Raw genomic sequence first — 5,654 nt, 5'->3', positions numbered from 1 at the left:
TCATCTCTTCCAAACTCTTTCCTTTCTTATCCTTAGAATACTTCCTCTGAATTGAATGAGACCAGACCAAACCTTTTCCCTAATTTTGTCATTAACATTTATCATCTCTTTATCTCTCCTTCTCTTTCTTTTTTTCCTTTTCTTCACAAAAGCACTAAAGTCATTTTTTATTTGAGAAAAAAAAAAGTCTGTGTAAAAGGATTACAGTTCCAAGATGCAAAACTCACCTGTTATTGGCACCATGTTGACTTTGTAGATTCTGATTCTCCTCAGTCAGAAAAGAGTATTCAGATGTTATTGTTCCCCATTGGAAAAAAGAAACCTGGAAGAGCCCTCTACTCCACTGATACTGCTCTTTAGAAAAAACATCAACATCGACAAGCCTTCACTGGTCAGTCTGCAGGCTACTGTCCCATGGCTGAGGTCATACTGCATCTGCAAGGAAGACAAAGCAAGAGAAATGGTGTACACCACTTGGGACGAGCAGGTATCTTCAGCTTCAAAGCTCATCCTTGAAGGGGTAACAATCCTTATGGGAAGCCCAGCTCACCAAGGCACAGAACCCCCAGTTTCTGTGGTAGCTGAGTAATGTGGTCACATACCTGCTGCTCAGTTCAAAGTTAAAGACCTTAAGTTTTCAGCAATGTTTTCAGGGGTCATAGGCCTCGAATGACCACCAAATTCCTTTGCATGGGGACCCAGATCAGAAATTGGGCTGGAGTTTTATTGTACTTGGTCATGATCACCTTGATCCTGGGATCCTCCAGGTGGTATGGGTCCTTAAGCTTGGCCCAGGGTCTACCAGGGAAGCCAAGGGGAATGTAGGCAGTCACCATCATGCATTCTAACTTCTCTTGAGTTAGATATGGGTGGCTCTCAAGCTGGTTAACCACTGGTTTATACTTTAAGCCAGGTTTGTTTAAGATCCTCTCAACCTTAGTTAATGGTGAAAGGTGTGGGTCCAATTCAGTCTTCTGCAGGTTGCCAGCCAGTTCACCCAGCACCATTTGTTAAATAGGGAATCTTTTCCCCACTGAATGTTTTTAATTGGATTGTCAAAGATCAAATAGTGGTAAGTAGTGGATTCATCTCTTGGTTCTCTATTCTGTTCCAGATATCTACTTCTCTGTTTTTGTGCCAATACCATGCTGTTTTGATCACTATCGATTTGTAGTAAAGTCTGAGGTCTGGTAGTGTGATTCCTCCTGTTTTGTTTTTATTCCTGAGTAATGTCTTCGCTATTCGAGGTTTTTTCTGATTCCATATAAAATGAAGTATTGTTTCTTCAAGATCTTTAAAATATGACAGTGGAGTTTTAATAGGGAGTGCGTTGAAATTATATATTACTTTGGGTAGTATGGACATTTTGATAATGTTGATTCTTCCCAGCCATGAGCATGGTATGTTTTTCCATTTGTTAACATTTTCAGCTATTTCTTTTCTTAGAGTTTCATAGTTCTCTTTATAGAGATCTTTCACGTCTTTTGTTAGGTAAATTCCCAAATATTTCATCTTCTTTGGCATTACTGCGAATGGGATAGAGTCCTTAACTGCTTTTTCAACTTGACTGTTGTTGGTGTATATAAAGGCTACCGATTTATGGATGTTGATTTTGTAACCTGAGACGTTGCTGTATTCCTTGATCACTTCTAGGAGTTTTGTAGTAGAGTCCCTAGTGTTTTCCAGATACACAATCATATCATCTGCGAAGAGCGAAAGTTTGATCTCTTCTGACCCTATATGGATACCCTTGATCGCCTTTTCTTCCCTAATTGCGGTGGCTAAAACTTCCATTACAATGTTGAAAAGCAATGGAGACAATGGGCAGCCTTGTCTGGTTCCTGATCTGAGTGGAAATGATTCCAATTTAACTCCATTCAATTTGATATTGGCTGTGGGTTTGCTGTAGATGGCCTCTATCAGTTTAAGAAAAGTCCCTTCTAGACCAATTTTCTTGAGTGTTCTGATCATGAAGGGATGCTGGATATTATCAAAAGCTTTTTCTGCATCGATTGAGAGAATCATATGGTCTTTGTTTTTTAATTTGTTTATGTGCTGAATTACATTTATAGATTTACGTATATTGAACCAGCCTTGAGACCCTGGGATAAAACCAACTTGGTCATGATGTATAATTTGTTTGATGTGTTGCTGGATTCTGTTTGTTAGGATCTTGTTGAATATTTTTGCATCTATATTCATTAGTGATATTGGTCTATAATTTTCTTTTCTAAGATAGACTCTCATTGGATTAAAGATTTAAACTTAAGACATGAAACTAAAAATACTAGAGGAGAGCACAGGGAAAACCCTTGAAGAAATTGGTCTGGGCGAGTATTTTATGAGGAGGACCCCCCGGGCAATTGAAGCAGCTTCAAAAATACACTACTGGAACTTGATCAAACTAAAAAACTTCTGCACAGCCAAGAACATAGTAAGTAAAGCAAGCAAACAGCCCTCAGAATGGGAAAAGATATTTGCAGGGAATATCTCTGACAAAGGTTTAATAACCAGAATCCACAGAGAACTCAAGCACATCAGCAAGAAAAAAACAAGGTATCCCATCACAGACTGGGCAAGGGATTTGAAGAGAAACTTCTCTGAAGAAGACAGGCCTTCAGACATATGAAAAAATGCTCATCATCTTTAATCATCAGAGAAATGCAAATCAAAACTACTTTGAGATATCATCTAATTCCAGTGAGACTAGCCTACATCACAAAATCTCAAGACCAGAGATGTTGGCGTGGATGTGGAGAAAAGGGAACACTTTTGCACTGCTGGTGGGAATGCAAATTAATACATTCCTTTGGGAAAGATATATGGAGAACACTCAGATATCTAAAAATAGATCTGCCATTCAATCCTGTAATTCCTCTGCTGGGCATATACCCAGAAGACCAAAAATCACAACATAACAAAGATATTTGTACCAGAATGTTTATTGCAGCCCAATTCATAATTGTTAAGTCATGGAAAAAGCCCAAGTGCCCATCGATCCACGAATGGATTAATCAGTTGTGGTATATGTACACCATGGAATATTATGCAGCCTTAAAGAAAGATGGAAACTTTACCTCTTTCATGTTTACATGGATGGAGCTGGAACATATTCTTCTTAGTAAAGTATCTCAAGAATGGAAGAAAAAGTACCCAATGTACTCAGCCCTACTATGAAACTGATTTGGGGCTCTCACATGAAAGCTATAACCCAGTTACAACCTAATAATAGGGGGAAGTGGGAAAGGGAGGGGAGGGGGGCGGTGGGTAGAGGGAGGGGGATTGGTGGGATCATACCTGTGGTGCATCTTACAGGGGTATTTGCGAAACTTGGTAAATGTAGAATGTAAATGTTTTGGCACAGTAACTGAGATAATGCCAGGAAGGCTATGTTAACCATTGTGATGAAAATGTGTCAAATGATCTATGAAGTGAGTGTATGATGCCCCATGATCATATCAATGTATACAGTTATGATTTAATAAAAAAAGTAAAATAAAATTGATATCTAAAAAAAAAAAAAGATCCTCTCAACCTGGAGATGGTTGAAGCTAGAGATGCCAACAGCTACCACCAACCTTTCATCCACCAGCTCTTCCATAGCTTTCCATGTATCCAAAATACTGTGTCACTGGGATTCATGTTGGCTGCTTTGTCCAGTGGGAAAAATTGCTTCCCAGCCTTAAAACCCAACAGACAGTGCATAAAGTGTATGTCCAGGTAGTCAGGCTGCAGGTCCCTGAGAGTATTCTCGCAGACTTCTTTCACCAGACCCTTCTCATGGCATGTGAAGCACAGCTTGATGACAATGAGGAGCCCTTTCCATGTCACCACCTGCTCTATGAGCTTCTGAAGGATGCCCAGGTCCACCTGGTGCTCATTCAGGTGCACATGGACAATGATGAGTTTTTAAGCTGCAGATATCTGCTCTTCCCAAGTGGTCTACACCTATTTTATCCTGCCTGTGGATTTTCCCAATGTCCACTGCTACCTTCACAGCCTTGGTCACCTGGCTTGGAGATGATGTACCTACCCAGCCCCAGTGCCGCCATTTTGGCACCATTGTTGAATATAATGAAACTGGCCATAGCTACTGGGCTTCCCAGATCCCCTGGCCAGAACTGTGAATTTCTCTCTCTCTCTCTTTCATGTTGGATATTTTCTACGTTGATTCTCTATTTTCCTCCTTCTCCCTATTTCTGTCACCCTGGTGGGTATTTCAACATGATTCTCCATGAATGCTTCTCAAATACTTTATCCTCTCAATCTCCACAGCTTGCTTCTTTTCTTTCAACCTTAATTTCAAAGCTCCCAGGGTTATTTACCCTTTGTTTCAGTATTACCAGCAACCTTGCCACCTTCACAATCTTACTATTAAGCATTATAATTTCTCACTAGCACAACCTATTCTTCAAACTTCTTTGCACTCATTTTCTCGTGCCAACTATTCTGTGTGGTTAGCTGATCATATAATTTGTTGATCCAATGATATTTTAATTATTTTTATTACACCTTTCTGTGTTAATCTGATCAGTGCTCTCATAACAAAGTATCACAGCCAGGATGGCCTATGTGACGGGACTTGGTTTTCTCACAGTTCAGGAGGCTACAAATCCAAGAGCCAGGCGTCTGTGGGGTTGGCTGGTTTCTTCTGAGGCCTCTTGTCTGGGCTTGTCGATGGCCATCTTCTCTTTCAGCTTTTGCAGTGTCTTCCCTCTGTGTGTTTCTGTGTCCTAACCTCCACTTCCATGAGGACATGTGTCTAAAACCTACCTGAACTACTTCATTTTAACGAAATTGCTTCTTTAAAGGCCCTATCTCCAAATATAGTCACATTCCAAGGTACTAGGGATCAGCACTTCAACTCATACATTCCAGGAGAAGCATAACACTCTCTCATCCCACACTTCCCATTTTGATCCTGCTGATACTCCTTTCAAGCACTTCCAAACTGTCCTTTCAAGCACTACATTATGAACATCATCCTCCCTTGGCTATTTTTCCCTCTGTTTTACTCACCTAGGAAAACCCCCAAATAGTTAACTCAATTATTTCTTTATTCTATATTTATGCCCCTGCAGCTGTACAGTGCAGGAATACACACACACACACACACACACACACCCTCATACACAGAGGATGCCAAAAAATGTATACACAATTTAAAAAATGGAAAAACTCTATTAATAATGTAATATTCAAATCATGTTTGATTTTTCCCATTATAAGAGATACAAGATAGCAAATGTTGTATATGTTAAATATAAATTTTTTGGCATCCTCTTTGTGTGTGTGTGTATCACCATGCTATACAGTCTATATTTAAATGATAATAACCACTTATCTCAAATGAACACTTAACACCAACTGACAATTGTACTACACAAGCCTAGTGTTTTCTGAAACAATTCTTTTTCTTTATTTTATTTTATTTTTTGAGATAGAGTCTCACTTGGTCACCCTCAGTAGAGTTTCGTGGCATCTTAGCTCAAAGCAACCTCAAACTCTTGTGCTCCAGTGATTCTCTTGCCTCAGCCTCCCAAATGGCTGGGAATACAGGCGCCCACCATGCCTGGCTATTTTTTAGAGATGGGGTCCCGCTCTTGCTCAGACTGGTCTTGAACCCATGAGCTCAGGCTATCCACCCGCCTCAA

General features: G+C 40.0%; 1 pseudogene; it reads right to left on the bottom strand.

Annotated features, from left to right (window-relative positions):
* Window positions 1-499: 499 nt before the first annotated feature.
* Window positions 500-3,601, bottom strand: LOC128571146 (aldo-keto reductase family 1 member B1-like; annotated as a pseudogene).
* Between the last annotated feature and the right edge of the window lie 2,053 nt (window positions 3,602-5,654).

The sequence above is a fragment of the Nycticebus coucang genome, chromosome 18, assembly GCF_027406575.1.
Source record: "Nycticebus coucang isolate mNycCou1 chromosome 18, mNycCou1.pri, whole genome shotgun sequence".
Lineage (NCBI taxonomy): Eukaryota > Metazoa > Chordata > Mammalia > Primates > Lorisidae > Nycticebus > Nycticebus coucang.
Note: the sequence above shows the minus strand (reverse complement) of the source record. Positions and strands in the feature narration are given on the sequence as shown.